A 20,950-nucleotide genomic window follows, 5' to 3' on the forward strand; every position below is an offset into this window, starting at 1 on the left:
CCTCCGCCCTCTCCTCGGGAGCCAGCACCCATTGGACTCCGCCCCCCCGCTACCTGCCCCCTCCCGACAGGCCATGCGCCAAGAGGGAGGTGTGGGGAAACAAAAGCTGCCGGGAGTTGTAGTTCTGACGCGGAGGACCTCTGGGACCTACAGCTTCCAGAAGGCTGCGCGGCGCGGGCGAGTGGCCTATGAGGAGAGAGGGGTTCTTGGGGCGAGGATGCTTCCTTGGCTCCTGTTTAAAGATTAGGGAGCGAAGCCCAGAGAGTCGGAAGGAAGAGGTACATTTATGCCTATCCTCGAGGCAAAACCAGTGTGAAAATTCCGGATATGTGTTAAGTATAACGGAGTCTCTTGGTATCCAGGACGTCATTTCCTGATAAGGACACTTTTTCAAGTAGGGTGGGTGGGTTAGAAAGGCTTAAAGAAGAGCTCCATAGCCTCAGACACCCTAGCCACGTACGAAAGGTCTGTAGGCTGATACTAAAAGATGTGAGGTGCTGTTTTGCAACAATGCAAAACCAGCTCAGGTTAGAACACGAGGGTTCTCCAGGATATTTGTTAAAAATGTGTTTAGAAAGAATCTGAAAGTGTCAGAGTTTTAGAGGGGAAAGGCTGGGCCCTCATTCTCTATATTCTATATAAGTCTTTATTCACTGTGACCTGATTCCTGGCAAAGTGGAGAGCTGATAACTGCCTTACTAGTTGTTTGCTAAGTGTGCTTACTGTTCTATTCCTAAATGTTTTTCTTTTTAGACAGATAGTATCTCTCCTCTACTGTGAACCTCCAAAGGTTTCCTCTCTCAAAATAAAAAAAGGTGACATCTGAGCAAAGATCCAGAGTAAGAGAGGAGAAAGACCCCTTCCCTACTTGATTTTTTTCCATAGTGTGTATCTCCATCTAACATGCTATATACTGAACTTGTTTACTCTCTCTCTCTTCTAGATTATCAGCTCCTAGATGCCAGGGATTTTTTGACTGTTTAATTCACTGATGCATCCCTAGCCCCTGGAAAGGGACAAACAAGATAGTCCCAACCTCAGTACCCTCTGAGCTTACAATCTAACAGAGGATGACACCATTATAGACAAATGGATAAAGTGCTATGACTGGGTTTATTATGGAGTGCTTTTTCTAGTCTGAGAGGGGAGTGAAAGTTCAAGCAAGACTTCCTAGAAGTCACTAGATATAATCTCCTTGAGAGTGAGGACTACCTCCAGTAGTGGAAGTTGTGCCCTGCACAACTTCACTGGGTACCATTAACCTGCACAGCCATACACAGTGGCCCTGGGGAATATGCTTGATTTGTTCAACAGAACACATGATAGACACTCAATAAATACTTTTTTTTTAATTTATTTATTTTATTTATTTATTTTTGACTGTGTTGGGTCTTTGTTGCTGTGCACGGGCTTTCTCTAGTTGTGGTGAGTGGGGGCTACTCTTCATTGCAGTGTGCGGGCTTCTCATTGCGGTGGCTTCTCTTGTTGCGGAGCACGGGTTCTAGGTGTGCGGACTTCAGTAGTTGTGGCACGTGGGCTCAGTAGTTGTGGCACATGGGCTTAGCTTCTCTGTGGCATGTGAGATCTTCCCGGACCAGGGATTGAATCTGTGTCCCCTGCATTGGCAGGTGGATTCCTAACCACTGAGCCACCAGGGGAGTCCCTCAATAAATACTTTTGAACAAATGATTTAAATGTCATCTAAGCTAAGACCTGAAGGTCCACTAGTGGTGTTTTGGCATCAAGTTTTATGAACATTTCATTCTCTCTAATTCTTTTGTTTGTTTGTTTTAATTTCAGAGACAAAAATGAGACAAGAACTTCAGAACTCCAAAAACAGAAAGCAGACCAAAGAGATTTATTCCAAGTCCTTTTATTTTCTACCAAAGATAATATTATATAACAGTCAGGTGTTACCCACTTTGTTTCTCAGCCCTCCATTGCTGGAACTTTTGTTCTCTTCTTTTTCTCTGAGCAGTCTATATTCCTTCCAAGAAGAAAAGGCAGACAAAAGGAGAGGGTGGGTTCACAGTGAAGCTCCATGGGCATAACCAGTAACTGCTTCATAGGGGCAAGGTGCCCTGGGGCAACAACAATGCAACTGCTTTTCCTTTATTTGTGGCACCAAAGGACATAGTCTTTTTTTAATTTGCTAATGGCAACGTTTAAAGAGCAAGCATACATATATTTCAAAAAGCGAAATGTCATGAATTTTGGATGGCATTATATATTTCCATTTAAATTATAAAATATCTGTTGGGATGGAACATAAAAAGCCTTGTATTAACATGCCTTAGGAACAATAGAGACTGCTTTTTAATTCTCTTTTTTTAGGAGAAGGAAGAATGATCAAATGGCCAGTGCTCAAAAGTCCTCCTGTCACCCCCACCATCACTTAGGTTAAAGCAGGATTGTCCAGTACTTGTCTAGACTCTAGAGCATTGAGTTCATCACTCACAGAGGAAAGAAAAGTGTTTGAGGCTGCAGAAACAGGAAGCGGCGATGCCTTGAAGAAGAGTGTCTCTAATTTGATGACTTTTTTTAACATAAGGCAGGACACACTAAGTGCAATGTGTTTCATTGGAAGCAAACAAAGCAAACCTATTTGGATTTTCACATTTTAATTTCAGAACACTCTTGCTTGTGGGAAAGCCACTTAGCCAATTAGTAGGTCTTTCCTCATCTAAAGTAGAATAATGTGTTTTTGAGTGGGTTGCTATGAAATCACGTTAAGCTGTTATCAGATTCTGTCTCCAAAGTCTTTTTATTTGTTTGGTTGCACTGGGTCTTAGTTGTGGCACGCGGGCTCCTTAGTTGTGGTATGTGAACTCTTAGTTGCGGCATGCATGTGGGGTCTAGTTCCGTGACCAGGGATTGAACCTGAGTCCCCTCCATTGGGAGCACAGAGTCTTATCCACTGTGCCACCAGGGAAATCCCTCCAAAGGCTTTTTAAAAAATTCTTCTCCTTCAGCCATCCCTCCCTCACTTTAGGTTTATGATTTAGGAAAGACAGTTTAGTTTCAAGTCACAGAAATTTAACTCAAACTAACTAATTTAACTCAAAAAGAGGAATTAACTAACTTGTATAACCATAGTGCTGACGTGGCCTTGGCCTCAAAAAATAACTGGAACTAGGGGCTCAGTTAGCATCAGAACTCTCTACCTTTTATCTCTGCTTCTCTCTGCATCATCTACCTCATTATCTCAAACCCCTGTATTCTTGTGAATGAGGAGGGTGGGCAGTGGGTGAGGCTGTTGGGAGATCTCACTGAGCAAGCTTCCTCAGGGCAGATGAGGTTGAGGGAATCTGGGGAGGAACTGACACTAAGTTTCCACCCTATTTCCCTGGCATAGGAGTTTCCTATTGTTGTTTTAACAAATTACCACAAACTTCGTGGCTTAAAACAACAAAAATGTATTATCTTACATCTCTGTAGGTCAGAAGTCCAACATGGATCTCACTGGGCTAAAATCATAGTATCATCAGGGTTGCATTCCTCTCTGGAGCCTCTATGGAAGAGTCAATACCCTTGCCCTTTCCAGATTTCAGACCTCTCACCTTCCTAGCTCTTGACCCCCTACCGACATCTTCAAAGCTAACAATGTCACATCTCTTTGACCCTGACCCTTCTTCTGGTCATCAAATGTCTCTCTAACCACAGCAAAGATAGGTTCTCTGCTTTTTAAGGACTCATGATTAGATTGTCCCACCTGGATAACCCAGGACAATCTCCCCATAGCAAGGTCTGTACCTTTAGTCCTATCTACAAATCCTATCTTTTGCCATGTAAAATTCACAGGTTCCAGGGATTAGGGCATGGACATGTCTGAGGGGCCATTATTCTGCCTGCCACACCACGTTAAGATGATTGGTCTAGGGATGGACCTGACCCAAATAGGGCCTTTGACCTGACCCAGAGAGGGCCTTCTCTGAGAATTTTTTAACTTGAGTTAGCCAGGTAATTTTCTCTCTCTCTGGTTATGGAACTGTAAGTATGTGAGTCACTGACTCCAGAGATCATTTTTCCTACCACTTGGTTTTAGAGAATAAAGTAGAATCCTCATTCAGCATAAAAAAATTCCCCAAATCCAACAATTGTTCCGTACTTCTAAATGTACATATATAGTACATAATCTTAGATTCTAATCTCCATAGTTAATCACTCCCTCTTTTCCTTGTTGCCCTTTTCACACGATATTATTAAACTATTATTTATTGAGTACTTGCTGTATGTGAGGCACTGTGCTAAGCATTTTATGATGTAGAAACTAAGGCTCAAGGGGTTTAAGTAAAGTAGTACGTTTACATAGCTAGTATGTGGCAGAGCTGGGATCAAAACAGGCTATTTGGCAAACTCTTAACCTATACACATATGTTTGTTCATTCATTCCCTCATTTATTCAACACATATTCATCAAGTACCATTAGGCCTATGGATCTTAGCCAGACACTCTATTTGCTAAAGGGAGGGGGTACTGTGGACATGACAGTAACATGCCTTTCCCCCTTAGCCAACACTGAGCTCACTGAAGGTAGTAGTGGTGTCTTATGTAGCTAGTTATCTCTACAACCTAGTCTGATGCTTGTTACATAGTACCACTCTAGTGGACTTGGAGTTTCCTTTTCTTTCACTTGGAAAAGCTGGAATAGCAAGGATTTAACCAGCTCTGAATAGGTACAATTGCAATTAGGATTTGCAGTCAAACCCAACAAAAGCATAATGAAGCTGGCCTGGCATAGGACTCCTCATCATGATAGCTGCCAAGTTACTTTGCTAGGGAGCAAGCTGGCTTTGCTCTAACTTATAAAATCCCTAATGAGAGAGTTTATTTTGAATTAAATTAATAACTGGAAATTATTTTAATAGTTCTTGCAAAATATCATTCAAACTATTTTTTTTTTTTTTTTTTTTTTGCGGTACGTGGGCCTCTCACTGCTGTGGCCTCTCCCGTCGCGGAGCACAGGCTCCGGACGCGCAGGCTCAGTGGCCATGGCTCACGGGCCCAGCCGCTCCGCGGCATGTGGGATCCTCCCGGACCGGGGCAAGAACCCGCGTCCCCTGCATCGGCAGGCGGACTCTCAACCACTGCGCCACCAGGGAACCCCCAAACTATTCTTAATAGCATAAGCATCCAATATCATTTTATGCCAACATTTTGATCATCAATCGTAGCAAAGCTGCCATCATTAGTGCCTTCAAATCATAGTGGAATGTGCAGATCTAATGTTAATATAAAATACACAACTCTGATGGGGAAGCCTCTTTGTCATATTTTGGAAACTGTCCATATTTTGCAAAGACAATAAGGTAAGCAGCTTTAATCAATTTGCGCTATTCCCCAGGCCTCAAGCTTAAGACAAACTTTGTCAACAAGTGCGGGGAAACTGTCGGCAGATGGCGGAGTCAGGTGGTTCAGAAGCCAGCAGTTGAATCTGGCAAGATACTGACAGCCCGTTAGAGGGCAGTGTGACAACACAATTAATAGTAAAGTCTTGTTTCTTCTTCCTATACTGTTTTCTTCCCTTTACTCCACACCCACACACCAGTGGAACTTAGCCCTTCCTTTAATCCTCCCACCCCCAAAACATGTGGCATATTTTACTAACTGTTTGAGATAATAGAGTGATTTTACATCACAATAATGCCAACAACAAAATAGTACATGTTAGTCATCCCTGTTCTTAAATACTTCACCTACCCTGTCTCTGGGAATTTCTCATTAGCCTCTTTTACATGTGCACTTCAGGTTCCCAAAATGTTGTTTGGCATTCTTAGAAACTCTTCAAACCTCCTTTCTCCTCTGTTTTTCAGGATTCCTTTTCATCTCCCCTATACCAGCTCAGAGCCCACACTTTATGACGAAGAGAAATATAGCTTTTCAGCCCTTGGTTAGCTGCCTTTGCATATCCAAAGGCTCACTGGTACACTGTGGTATAAACAGAAGGGACACCTATTCAGGATTTCTTCCTTCAGCAGCCAGGCCTAGGAGAGACTTTGAACATCTCTCCTTTCTAATTCCCAACCAGTCCATCTAACCAGTAGTGGGCAGCATGAGTCATTTTGAGTTTTAAGAACCAGTTTTGGGGCTTCCCTGGTGGCGCAGTTGTTGACAGTCCGCCTGCTGATGCAGGGAACACGGGTTCGTGCCCTGGTCTGGGAAGATCCCACATGCCGCGGAGTGGCTAGGCCCATGAGCCGTGACCGCTGAGCCTGCGCGTCTGGAGCCTGTGCTCCGCAACGGGAGAGGCCACAACAGTGAGAGGCCCGCGTACCGCAAAAAACAACAACAACAACAAAAAAGAACCAGTTTTCTAGAAATGCTATACAGTTGTGATGGATGATAAGACTTACACATCAATGACACAGTAAAATTAGTGAATAAGGCAGCATATCATAAAGTACTAAGTATATTATATATAATATGTATAAAGGTTTATCCAACAGTTGACTTTTTGTTTCTTTCTGATGGCTTTTATTTATTCTCATTCCTCTTCAGTTACTGAATGTTTGACTAAATGGATAAATGTATGTATGAATGAATGAATGAATAAATGTTTTGCATATTAAATATACTTCATCTGGGCTAGTCAGGAACTACGAAGTGTTGTTTTAGACTTAGTATAACATGAGGGAAGAAGTTCTGAATTAATTATCCTCTTTAAGAAGCTGTGACCTTACTCCCAACTTCAATCTATGAAATAGGAATAGTAACATAACTACTAAAGATGTGACCTACTACCAAAACAAAAGTAAGTTTTTAAGCAGCATTAGCAGTACTAGTAAACTAATGCAAAGGTAGAAAATTATATACATCCAAATCCCTACAGCAGTCTTAAATGTGTGCCTCTGTTCACACCACTGGCAAAAACAAAAGCAAACAGAACAAAAATGAAAACAAAAGAATTAATTACTATATTAAATACTAAAGATAGAAAGGTGATCAAAACACATTCATTGGCATTCCTCAAAACTCCTCAAATCTATTCCCTTCTCATTCTTTCCTCTCAAGAAGAAAATCATCAAGTAACCAGAATTAATATGGAAGTCAGCACATAGGAGATGAACCTAGCCTGGGCTTCCTAGATTAAACGATGAGTAGGAGTTGACCCGTCAAAAAGAAGGGAAAGAACTTCCAGACCAGACAGAGGGAGCAGCCTGTGCAAAAGTGAAGAGAAAGGAAAGGACATGAGACATTCTGGATGCTTTAAACAGTTTCGTGTGTCTAAGTATAGGGCATGAGGTCTGTGAGGAAATGGTGAGTGACAAGGCTAATAGCCGGTCAGACCGAGGTGAACTCTTAAGAGTGAGGAGCTAGAGATGTATCCTGAAGGTAATGAAGAAAATCAGAAGAGTGACCAAAGAGAGACATAATCTTATGAATTTTACAAAGATCACCCCCATCCCAGTGAGTTGGGATGAAGTAAGGGAGAACAGGAAACCACATAGGGAGTACTGCAGTAATTCAAGTCAGAGATGATCGTAATATATCCTAGGGTGGTAATGACGGAGATGGAGACACCTGAACAAATGTAGAATAGATGCACTTGTCCGGAGAACATAAAGAAGAAGAAAAACTACCAAGGGCAGAATGGGCAATAGTATTATTTAAGAGGAGACAGAAGAAGGATGTTAAAGAAATAAATCATAAAATAGTGACCAAAAAGATAAAAGGAAAAGTAAAAGAGAATAGCTTGTTCAAAATGTATTTCAACCTCTTTCTCGTGGGCTTTTTCTTTAATTTTTTTCTTTTGCTTCAGAAGCTAAAAACTAAAGGCTACATTTCCCAATATATTTGCAACAAAGTGCTCCAGATTAATTTTAGTTCCATAAAACAGATGTATTCACTCACGGCTTAAATTCTGAACTAAATTGTGAGAGGATGGAGTTACACAAGGCATCCATTTTGCTTGTGCAGATCCTGGGAAGCATGACGTGACTCTGGAGCTGATGGTTCTGATAATGCTTTCCTGATTCTCAGATACTGGCTGAAGTGAAGAGATCCTGAGAGCCAGCTCCTGATTGTGGTACATATATCAGTAACCCTAGGTGTCCCAATTGTTCTGGGAGTAATTCCTGGATGTCTAGACTAGAGCCTGTTTTTCCAGTCATTCTAACAGATTCTTAAGCGTCTAATTCCATGTATTAAGTCTCTTTCTGCATCAATTTGATAGATAAGTGTATTCATTCCCTAGGGCTGTTGTGGCAAAGTACCACAAACTGGTTGCTTTATGACAACAGAAATTTATTGTCTCACAGTTCTGGAAGCTAGAGTCCAAAATCAAGATGTCAGCAGGATTGTTCTCTTGTAAGGGTTGTGAGGGAGAATCTGTTCCATGCCTCTCCACTAGCTTTTAGCGACCCGAAGCATTTCTTGTTTTGTGGCAGCATAACTCCAATCTCTGCCTCCATCTTCACATGGCAATCTGCTCCCTGCATGTGTTCTCATCATCTCCCTTCTGTGCATGTCTGTCTCTGTGTCCAAATGTCCTCTTTTTATAAAAGCACCAGCCTTGGGCTTCTCTGGTTGCACAGTGGTGAAGAATCTGCCTGCCAATGCAGGGGACACGGGTTCAAGCCCTAGTCCAGGAAGATCCCACATGCCGTGGAGCAACTAAGCCTGTGCGCCACAACTACTGAGCCTGTGCTTTAGAGCCTGTGAGCCACAGCTACTGAGCCCACATGCCACAACTACTGAATCCTGCACACCTAGAGCCCGTGCTCCGCAACAAGAGAAGCCACTGCAATGAAAAGCCCGTGCACCACAAGGAAGAGTAGCCCCCACTCACTGCAACTAGAGAAAGCCCACGCGCAGCAACAAAGACCCAACGCAGCCAAAAATAAATAAATAAATAAATTTATTTTTTAAAAAGAAAAAGTACCAGTCTTATTGAATTAGGGCTCGCTCTAATGCCCTCATTTTAAGAGGAGACAGAAGAAGGATTTTAACTTGAAGGCATTTTTAACTTAACTACCTCTGTAAACATTCAATTTCCAAATAAAATTATTTTCTGAGGTACTGGTGGAATATCGTTCAATCCATAACAAGGAGTATGACAGAAATATTTGGTATTCTTTAAATGTTCATGTAGTTCTCATAGTTCCCAGCTTCCTTTGCAACTTGGTTGGGGTCACGTGACTAGTTCTGCAATAACTATGAGCAGAGGTGTTATGTATTTCTTCTGAGCTGGTACCCTGAACATGGAATTCTTGCCTCCAGAACTGTGAGAAAATAAATGTCTGTTGCTCAAGCCAACCAGTCTGTGGTATCTTGTTATAGCAGCTTGAGCTGGTTTCTGGTAAGACCCCTCTTTCTACCTTGCAGATAGCTGTCTTCTTCGTCGTCTTTTTGTGTGTGTGTTTAAGTGTTGATCTTGTTTTAAAAAATATGCAACGTTTCACAAATTTGTGTGTTATCCTTGTGCAGGGGCCAGGCTAATCTTCTCTGTATCATTCCAATTTTAGTATATGTACTGCCAAAGTGAGCACAATAGCTGTTTTCTCAGTGTGTTCTCACGTAGCCTTTCCTCTGTACACATGTGGAAAGAGAGAGCTCTCTGGTGTCCCTTCCTCTTCTTATAAGGATACCAGTCCTATCGGATAAGGGCCCCACAAGTATGACCATTTAACTTTAATCAACTCTTTATAGGCCCTATCTCCAATTACAGTCACACTGGGGGTTAGGGTTTCAATATATGAATTTAGAGGAGGCACAGTTCAGCCCATAACAATGTCATTAAATGAATGATATAAAATATAAAAAAGCTCACTGCAGAACGTACTCTCCAGATGAGTACCACAGTTAATAGCGTCTTTCTGTTCATACTTTTCACTGTCCAGATGCAAACATATAATATAAATTAGATCATACTATACATACAGTTCTATTTTTTCACTTAGAGTGAAAAAGTTCCTTTTATTATAGTTTTTCTTCACTTATTACTGTATTACAGATGTTTTCCATACCAGTGCATAAAAATATCAAAATATTCTTCCAAATGGCTGCATAGTAGTCTCTTATAAGGAATATTATAATTTATTTAACAGTTTTTCTCTTGGTAGATGATAGATCACTTAGAATTTTTTATTATGGACAACGTTGCAGAAAATATCCCTATACATTTGTGTATTCATAATTATGTTAATATTTCTGCAAAGTAGACTCCTAGAAATGAAATTGCTAAGTCAAAGGCTGTGCATCTTTAAAATCTAAATAGATATTGTGTGCTAGTTTAAGTATGTAGGAGTACCCATTTCCTCATACCCACCCTTGGGTAGTATCAATAATTTTACTTTTGCTGATTTAATCAGGTTAAAAAGGATTAATCTCCAAAATATACAGGCAGCTCATGCAGCTCACTATCAAAAAACCAAACAACCAAAGAAGATGTAGCACATATATACAATGGAATATTACTCAGCCATAAAAAGAAACGAAATTGAGTTATTTGTAGTGAGGTGGATGGACCTAGAGACTGTCATACAGAGTGAAGTGAGTCAGAAAGAGAAAAACAAATACCATATGCTAACACATATATATGGAATCTAAAAAAATAAAATAAAAAGGTTCTGAAGAACCTAGGGGCAGGATGCAGATGTAGAGAATGGACTTGAGGACACGGGGATGGGGAAGGGTAAGCTGGGACGAAGTGAGAGAATGGCATTGACATATATACACTACCAAATGTAAAATAGATTGCTAGTGGGAAGCAGCCACATAGCACAGGGAGATCAGCTCGGTGCTTTGTTTCCACCTAGAGGGGTGGGATAGGGAGGGTGGGAAGGAGACGCAAGAGGGAGGAGATATGGGGATATATGTTTACGTATAGCTGATTCACTTTGTTATAAAGCAAAAACTAACATACCATTGTAAAGCAGTTATACTCCAATAAAGATGTTAAAAAAAAAACACGGAAATTTCCTGTTCTTTATGTGTTTGATTAAAAATCTATCCAAAAAATCTTGATGCCAGTAACACTATCTCTATCCCAGTTGTGACAAAATGTCTCCAGACTTTGCCAAATGTCCCTGGGGAGGGAGGAGAAAGGAGATAAAAAACCAGGTTGAGAACCACTGTTCTGGAGTGTGTGTAGGCAAAGAATAGGAATACACCCTGGCCACCCCCCAATTTCCTTTCTCCTTTACAAATATTTTGCTGCTTTGGAAAGGCTTTTTATGGATACCTTAATTCCTTTCTCTCTTCCAACTGGATAGCTGTTTCTGTTTTCATTCTAGTCACCCCAGGACAGGCTGAAGACATACCCTAGAGACACTTGGTGAAGTCTGCAGCTGAGAGGAGAGCAGGAGGGTGTGAGGTCATGGGAGCAGCCCAGAGACGGAGGTCTCCTCTAGACAGGGCTTGTGGTGTCTGGCCTGAGCACAACACTGAAGACTAATGTTCTTCCCTCAGTTTTGACGGTTACAGTGGTTCATAAAAGGGGGGTGGGCAGGTACAGGAAGAAAGGGAAGAATCAGAATCATTTGGGAGAAAATTATACATCCTTGTCCACCTTCCGGCACGTAGAATCAGGCACATCAAAATTGCAGCAAGGTGTGGGATAGGTATGCATGTTTTCAACTCCACACAGTAACAATCAGGTGTTACTTCCTCCCACTCTCTCCTTCCAGTTGAACCACCTGCCTAAGAGGTTTTCTGTGATAGACAAATGGATAAAGAAGATGTGGTACATATATACAATCGAATATTACTCAGCCATAAAAAGGAACAAAATTGGGTCATTTGCTGAGACATGGATGGATCTAGAGACTGCCATACAGAGTGAAGTAAGTCAGAAAGAGAAAAACAAATACCGTATTTTAAATTTTTATTTAAAAATAATTTTATTTAAATTTATTAAATTTATTTAAATTTTAAATTTTATTTAAAATGGTACAGATGAACCAGTTTGCAGGGCAGAAATAGAGACACAGATGTAGAGAACAAACATATGGACACCAAGCGGGGAAAGTAGCCGGGGGGTGGGGGTGCGGGGGTGATGAATTGGGCGATTGAGATTGACATGTATACACTGATGTGTATAAAATTGATGACTAATAAGAGCCTGTTGTATATATATAAAAAAAGAAGTTTTCTGTGATATATAACCTATTGAGGTGTAGCCCTCAATACCAAGTTAAAGATTTTTTTGAAGCATTATTCAAACTAGTGAAAAATGATGAAAACACTAATTTGAAAAGATATAGGCACCCCTTTGTTCATTGCAACATGATTTATTATAGCCAAAATATGGAAGCAACCTAAGTGCCCACTGATAAATGAATGGGTAAAGAAGGTGTGGTATGATATAGATAATGGAATATTACTCAGCCATATATGCCAGTGCTTAAAGCATGATGTTAAATGAAACTAATAAAACCTCAGACTACAAACAGTGGGTCCCTATTTTATAAACAGATACCTATAATTTGGGGATCAAAAATGAGCTGTGAAGGTCTATACCTTGGATTCAGGGTGGACATATTTGAGGAATTTACTCTGGTGTTTTTAAGGGAAGGAGAATAAGGGGACAGAATTGAGGGGGCAAAGGCAACTGGGAGGACCATCGAGCAGCTACACTGTCAACTGTTATTTCCAGCAGAGCTGGATTAAGGGGTGGACCAGTAGGGGAGTTGTCCATGTTGCCATTGTAGGGGATGCTAAGGTATCAGTGAGCACTGTTGTGGTGGAAAACAGTGATATGGAGAAAACTGTATTTACCAGAATTCCTCTTAGGAACAGAATGTGGTTAAAATCAGTTGTCATAGCTCGAAACCCCCAGGGGGCACTCTTTAACAACAGTACATGGTCTCTAAGCTGCTTTTAGTGAAACTGGGTCCAGCTGATTTCCATCTTTTTATTTTGTGAATAGTAAGTATTGGGTTGGCCAGAAAGTTTGTTCGGGTTTTCTGTAAGATGTTACGGAAAAACCTGAACGAACTTTTTGGCCAACCCAATATATACAACTCTCTTGCCAAAACTGAAGAACCCAGAATACAGTAGAAGAGTTTGCCAGCTGCCCCCAAAGTCTTATTACTCAGTTCTTCCTTCTCTAAGTAAATGTTAAACAAGCATTTCAGTAGCACTAATTTTAAGAGGCACGAAATTATTACTGTACCTGGGAACCTGTATATCCCATTGGTCCCTCATCCCTGGCCTCCTTCAGAGCTCATAAAGATCAGGATTATTGGCAGAAACTGGAAGAATTTTTCTTTGTTGTAAGTTGGTTGTTATGTTGGCCAAGGAAACTTTTGAATTCTAAGATCTAAGCAGCCTATGTTGTATAATTGGGGCTCAGGTGACAAATAGTGATGCAAAATGCAGGAGCTGGGGATGCTCTCTTCTGTGTGGAGCCAAGCTTAACTGCCAGATAATACCCTGCAGCTCAGAGGAAGTTTGAATCTGCCGTGCTGCCGCCACGACTAGTAAATGATGGCAGGTGGTGAATGTCAGTAGCTCCTTAATAATGTCATGTTTCTTCTTAACTTCTAAATATATTTTTTAGGCTTCAGAAAAAAATGGAAAATACAGAGAAGAAAAGTTAGGAAAAAAATCACCCAGGATTCCATTTTATTTTTAAATTTCAGACATTGATCTTTGCTTTGGCTGCTTGAAGTCTGATTTTCTGCTCTAATCTCATACTGGTTTCATGGTTTTCTTGCTTTGGGTTCTGAATTGTGAAACGTGTAACTTGTTCTATTGCACCTTTTCTATTGTTGCTTGAAAACAGTAGCTCAGGTCCTCTGTGGAATTTAGGACTTTTAAAATAAATGAAGGTCTTCCCTGGTGGTGCAGTGATTAAGAATCCACCTGCCAATGAAGGGGACATGGGATCGAGCTCTGGTCCGGGAAGATCCCACATGCCGTGGAGCAACTAAGCCTGTACAACACAACTACTGAGCCTGTGCTCTAGAGCCCGCGAGCTACAACTACTGAGTCCCGCGCACCTAGAGTCCATGCTCTGCAACAAGAGAAGCCACTGCAAAGAGAAGCCCGCATACCGCAATGAAGAGTAGACCCCGCTCACCGCAACTAGAGAAAGACCCAAAACAGCCAAAAATAAATTAAAAATATATAAATTAAAAAATAATAATAATAAAATAAATGAAAATACATTAATGAAGGTCACTGATGCAGCCCTTGGTCTCTCTGTGAGAACACCAAATGCATGAAAGAGCTCTGGAAGTTGGAAAGGTGAGAGATTTTATCAGCTTGTTATCTCTTTTATTCTCACATGATTTTTTCCTACTCGAATTCCATTAGCATTTCTTGGATCTCTTAAATAAACCAATCATTAATAAATATCAAAACAACCAGGAACAATAATAATTCCTTTAATAAGTTTGAAACAATGTGTAACTTTATAATGTTTTAGATATTGATTTGTTCAAATTTCCACTCTGATTAAAATAGGATGCTTCTCCTGTTTTTCATTTTATAAATCTTACATTAGGTTGAATCACAGATGACAAGTGTGGGATGGGTCAGAAATTTTCCTTGTGAATGTTGACATTCACATACACATATTTTGTGACAGTATGGCTAATATATTTAAAAATATCCAGAATATTTTGTTTACAAAGAACATATCTTCTGATTAGAGGAATGACAAAATATGGGGATAGAATTATTTGTATGCTAAGAGAAATTTTAAAAGAAATTTAAAAGGAAACCTACTGTAAGCGTATTCAAAGTAATCCTAGACCTTAAATATTGACACAATAAGCAACTAGCATATATACCCTGATACCAAAACCAGACAAAGATGTCACAAAAAAAGAAAACTACAGGCCAATATCACTGATGAACACAGATGCAAAAATACTCAACAAAATACTAGGAAACAGAATCCAACAGCACATTAAAAGGATCATGTGGGGTTTATCCCAGGAATGCAAGGATTCTTCAATATATACAAATCAATCAACGTGATACACCACATTAACAAATTGAACAAATTGATAAAAACCAAATGATAATCTCAATAGATGCAGAAAAAGCTTTTTACACTCATTTATGATAAAAACCCTCTAGAAAGTAGGCATAGAGGGAACTTACCTCAACATAATAAAGGCCATATATGACAAACCCACAGCCAATGTCATTCTCAATAGTGAAAAACTGAAACCATTTCCACTAAGATCAGGAACAAAACAAGGTTGCCCACCCTCACCACTATTATTCAACATAGTTTTGGAAGTTTTAGCCACAGCAATCAGAGAAGAAAAAGAAATAAAAGGAATGTAAATAGGAAAAGAAGTAAAACTGTCACTGTTTGCAGATGATGTGATGTGATACTGTATATAGAGAATCCTAAAGATGCTACCAGAAAACTACTAGAGCTAATCAGTGAATTTGGTAGAGTAGCAGGATACAAAATTAATGCACAGAAATATCTTGCATTCCTATACACTAATGATGAAAAATCTGAAAGAGAAATTAAGGAAACACTTCCATTTACCATTGCAACAAAAAGAATAAAATACCTAGGAATAAACCTACCTAAGGAGACAAAAGACCTGTATGCAGAAAACTATAAGACACTGATGAAAACATCAAAGATGATACAAACAGATGGAGAGATATACCACATTCTTGGATTGCAATAATCAACACTGTGGAAATGACTCTACTACCCAAAGCAATCTACAGATTCATTGCAATCCCTATCAAATTACCAATGGCATTTTTCACAGAACTAGAACGAAAAATTTCACAATTTGTATGGAAACACAAAAGACCCCGAATAGCCAAAGCAATCTTGAGAAAGAAAGATGAAGCTGGAGGAATCAGGCTCCCTGACTTCAGACTATACTACAAAGCTACAGTAATCAAGACAGTATGGTACTGGCATAGGAACAGAAATATAGATGAAGGGAAGAAGGGAGAAAGCCCAGAGATAAACCCACACACATATGGTCACCTTATCTTTGATAAAGGAGGCAAAAACATACAATGGAGAAAAGACAGCCTCTTCAATAAGTGGTGCTGGGAAAACTGGACAGCTACATGTAACAGAATGAAATTAGAACACTCCCTAACACCATACACAAAAATAAAATCAAAATGGATTAAAGACCTAAATGAAAGGCCAGACACTATAAAACTCTTAGAGGAAAACATAGGCAAAACACTCTGTGACATAAATCACAGCAAGATCCTTTATGACTCACCTCCTAGAGAAATGGAAATAAAAACAAAAATAAACAAATGGGACCTTATGAAACTTAAAAGCTTTTGCACAGCAAAGGAAACCATAAACAAGACAAAAAGACAACCCTCAGAATGGGAGAAAATAAATGAAGCAACTGACAAAGGATTAATCTCCAAAATACACAAGAAGCTCATGCAGCTCAATGTCAAAAGAACAAAAAACCCAATCCAAAAATGGGAAAAAGACCTAAATAGACATTTCTCCAAAGAAGATATACAGACTGCCAACAAACACATGAAAGGATGTTCAACATCACTAATCGTTAGAGAAATGCAAATCAAAACTACAATGAAGGGCTTCCCTGGTGGCGCAGTGGTTGAGAGTCCGCCTGCCGATGCAGGGGACACGGGCTCGTGCCCCGGTCCGGGAAGATCCCACATGCCGCGGAGCGGCTGGGCCCGTGAGCCATGGCCGCTGAGCCTGCGCGTCTGGAGCCTGTGCTCCGCAACGGGAGAGGCCACAACAGTGAGAGGCCCGCATACCGCAAAAAAAAAAAAAAAAAAAAAAACTACAATGAGGTATCACCTCACACCAGTCAGAATGGTTGTCATCAAAAAATCTACAAACAATAAGTGCTGGAGAGGGTGTGGAGAAGAGGAAACCGTCTGGCACTATTGGTGGGAATGTAAATTGATATAGCCACTATGGAGAACAGTATGGAGGTTCCTTAAAAAACTAAAAATAGAACTACCATACGACCCAGCAATCCCACTACTGGGCATATACCCCGCGAAAACCATAATTCAAAAAGAGACATATACCACAATGTTCACTGCAGCTCTATTTACAATAGCCAGGACATGGAAGCAACCTAAGTGTCCATCCACAGATGAATGGATAAAGAAGATGTGGCACATACATACAATGGAATATTACTCAGCCATAAAAAGAAACAAAATTGAGTTATTTGTAGTGAGGTGGATGGGCCTAGAGTCTGTCATACAGACTGAAGTAAGTAAGAAAGAGAAAAACAAATACTGTATGCTAACACATATATATGGAATCTAAAAAAAAAAAAAAAAAAAAAAACGGTTCTAAAGAACCTAGGGGCAGGACAGGAATAAAACCTGGGACGAAGTGAGATGGTGGCATTGACATAGCTAGTGGGAAGCAGCCTCATAGCACAGGGAGATCAGCTCCGTGCTTTGTGACTACCTTGAGGGGTGGGATAGAGAGGGTGGGAGGGAGACATATGAGGGAGGGGATATGGGGATATATGTATACGTATAGCTGATTCACTTTGTTATACAACAGAAACTAACACAACATTGTAAAGCAATTATACTCCAATAAAGATGTTATAAATAAATAAATGCTGTAGTGCTTTACAATTTTCAAAAAAAGAAAGAAACCTACTGTCAGTATATTCAAAGTAATCGTAGACCTTAAATATTGATACAATAAGCAACCAGCATATAGGAAACACTCAATATTTATTTATTTATTTATTTTAATGGTGGGAGTATGGCATATTAAGCTGTTCCTTAGTAAAGGCACTGGGGCTTGCCCATGGTGCTCTTAATGTACAAAGCCTGGATGTTCCGCCAAATTTTTCTTGAGCAATGACACCAGGAAGTTGACAACTAAGTGGATGCTGTACACAAGCTCATATGTCATCTTCACGTGGCCAACAGCCACTGCCAGACACAGCACCTCCTTCATCTGGAGCTTGATCATGGACTTCATCAACTTTGACCACCATGTTCTCATTGTGGGTCAGCAAGGAAAGGAACTTGCCAGCCTTATTCAGGCCTGGGCCCAGTATTCGTGGGATCTGCTCGATCAGAGACTCTGAAGCCAAAGAGGCATCGTACTTCTTGGCCAGCTTCTTGACCAGTTTCTTATACTTGTTGAGTTTCTTCAGCACCTCGATGTCCATGCAGGGGATATCCACAGCCTTGGCCTCATCACAATACTGCTGGTCCTGCAGAACACATACGGAGAACTTGGGGCAGGGAGTGGACTTAAGCCTGACAGTGCCTGAGAAGCGTTCCTCTTACTGAGAGTCACAGTTCTTCAGGCTGATTTGAAGGGCCACTGGCTCCAAAACCTTCCGGCCCTTGCACTGGTTCCCATACAGGACTTCCAGCACCGCCTCGTAGAGGGTGTTGTGGGAGACTTTGCTGCTCATGGTGCCTTGTGCCACGATAACCGGAAAAGAGCAACACTCAGTATTTAAATGTTGAATGAGTGAATGACTCAAGACAAACTATCTCTTTATACTATTGTTTTTTCCTGGGACAATTTAAGTTGCTTTTCTTTATATATTTTTATGAAATAATTTTTATTTGTATGAAGAGAGATGAAGTAAAGGAAAGTTGCAATTGGCTTACAAAACATCTCAGGAAAATAGCTGGGTTAAACTCCATAGAAACATTAAAAAATTTTATTTGAAATACCTGTACATGTTTTGTGGGTTTTGTTTGTTTTGTTTTTCTCGGCCACGCTGAGCGGCATGCGGGAATCTTAGTTCCCCAACCAGGGATGGAACCAGTGCCCATTTCATTGGGAGCACAGATGTACATGTAGACCTAAACAGAAGTTAGAAATATATTACAAAAACTCTAGTTTACCCTTGTCTAGTTTCTCTATTAACATTTTACTTCATTAGCTTAATTATTCTCTCTCCCTCTTTCATCTCTGAACCATTTGACAGTAAATTGCAGACATGATGCATTTTTACCCTGAAATACTTGAATATTTTCAAGAACAAGGATATTCTCTTACATAACTACATTGCAACTTGCTGAAACAAGAAAATTAACAGATATAATGTGATGATCTAATCCAGATGTTATTAATTTCTCACCAATGGCCTCAATAAAAACTTTATAGTAGAAAAAAATATTCTGGCCTAGGTTCGATCCAGGATTACATACACATTGCATTTAGCTGTAATGTCTCTTTAGTCATTTATTCTGGAAAAGTTCCTCAGTCTGTCTTTGTATTTCATGACCTTAACATTTTTGAAGAATATAGACCAAGTATTCCGAAGAATATTTCTCAGTTTGGGTTTGTCTGTTATTTCCTTATGATTAGGTTGAGGTTCTTCACTTTTGGCAGGATTACCACAGAAGCGATGCTGTGTCCTTAGTGCTTCAGATCAAGAGGCCCATGATACCAGTTTGTCCTTACTGATGATATTAACTTGGTTAAGGTGCTGTCCACCAAGTTTTTCCATTGTAAAGTTATTTTTTTTCCCTTCTGTAATTAATAAGAATTTTGTGGGTACAACTTTGAGACTATGTAGATATACTTGTCTTCAAGAATTTTTTACCCGTTAGTTATAGTATCCATTGATGATTCTTACCTGAATTATTACAATGTTTTGTCAAATGCTATTTTTTTAACTTTCTTATTCCTTCTACATTTACTTGTTTGCATTCTATTATAGGGAAGAGTTTTTCTTTTTACATTTTTATTTACTTGTTGATTGACTGATTGACTGATTTTTGGCCACCCCATGCCACATGTGGGATCTCAGTTCCCCAACCTGGGATCGAAGCCATGGCCTCTGCAGTGGAAGCATGGAGTCCTAACCACTGGACTGCCAGGAAATTCCAGGGAAGAGTTTTTCATTTTTCCTCATTCATTCATTCATTATCAGTTTGAATCCATGTGTTCCTATTTTATTCAATTACCATCGTTCCTTCCCCTTCCCCCTCCCACTTCAATGACATGTTCAACTGTCCCAGATTTTGCCAGCTGGAGCCTCTTCAAGCTGACTCCTGGGTCTTTTGACATGTCCCCATCATTCTTTGGGTACTTTTTCACTTTCTGGCATTCTAGAGCTAGAGCAGAGAAAATTCAGTTTGCTCTGCTCTAGCTCTAGAATCAGCTAGTTTTTCAGGGAGTTCTGGTTCCTTTTAGTGGAAATGGTATTTAGAAACCAACATAGGTATGCTCATTGCTACAGGGTTGTTATTGCTTCTAGACCCTCACAGCAGTCAGCTAGGAAATATATGCTCATGTACAACACAAACACACACACATACACATATGTCTATAAATGTATTATAACTATCTATACACAGTTAGCTAGCTAACTTTATAAAATCATGTGTTCATACTGATACCTGTAATTCTAGTCCAACAACACAGAATTTAGTATCACGTTCCTCCTTTTCCATATTGAAACTGCCTTCTCTGACACTGAGAAATTTGGCTCGCATTATGCTCAACCTATTATTTGCTCAGTTGAACTCAGTAAAAGTAATGTTAGAAATGCTAAGTCATACCACTGGGTAAAACAAACCAATGACCTAGAATTCAGTATTTATAATTCGATTTGCCTTTAGTTTAAGCATGTATAGTCAACATACTGTGTTCAAAAGTGTGTATTAGTTCTAATTTTTATCTTCAGAGTGGTTATGTTATTCATTTGCTATTATTTGACATATGTTCATTTGTATTTATATTCCATTTCAGATTTTTTTTTCTTTTTTCTTTTTTTTGTGCAGTACGCGGGCCTCTCACTGCTGTGGCCTCTCCCGTTGCGGAGCACAGGCTCCGGACGCGCAGGCTCAGCGGCCATGGCTCACGGGCCCAGCCGTTCCGCGGCATGCGGGATCTTCCCGGACTGGGGCACGAACCCGTGTCCCCTGAATTGGCAGGCGGACTGTCAACCGCTGCGCCACCAGGGAAGTCCCCATTTCAGATTTTTTCATTTTTTATTATGTGTGTTTGTGTATATAAAACACTAAGATGGCTCAAAAGTCAAAACTCAACCAAAAAGGTAT

General features: G+C 40.1%; 1 pseudogene across 1 annotated transcript; it reads right to left on the reverse strand.

Annotated features, from left to right (window-relative positions):
• Positions 1-17,695: 17,695 nt before the first annotated feature.
• LOC307194769 (large ribosomal subunit protein uL1-like) lies at positions 17,696-18,342 on the reverse strand (annotated as a pseudogene). Its single transcript has one exon. The product of its transcript is annotated as a large ribosomal subunit protein uL1-like (transcript).
• Positions 18,343-20,950: the final 2,608 nt, after the last annotated feature.

This window comes from Stenella coeruleoalba (genome assembly GCF_951394435.1).
Source record: "Stenella coeruleoalba genome assembly, chromosome: 11".
NCBI classification, from domain to species: domain Eukaryota; kingdom Metazoa; phylum Chordata; class Mammalia; order Artiodactyla; family Delphinidae; genus Stenella; species Stenella coeruleoalba.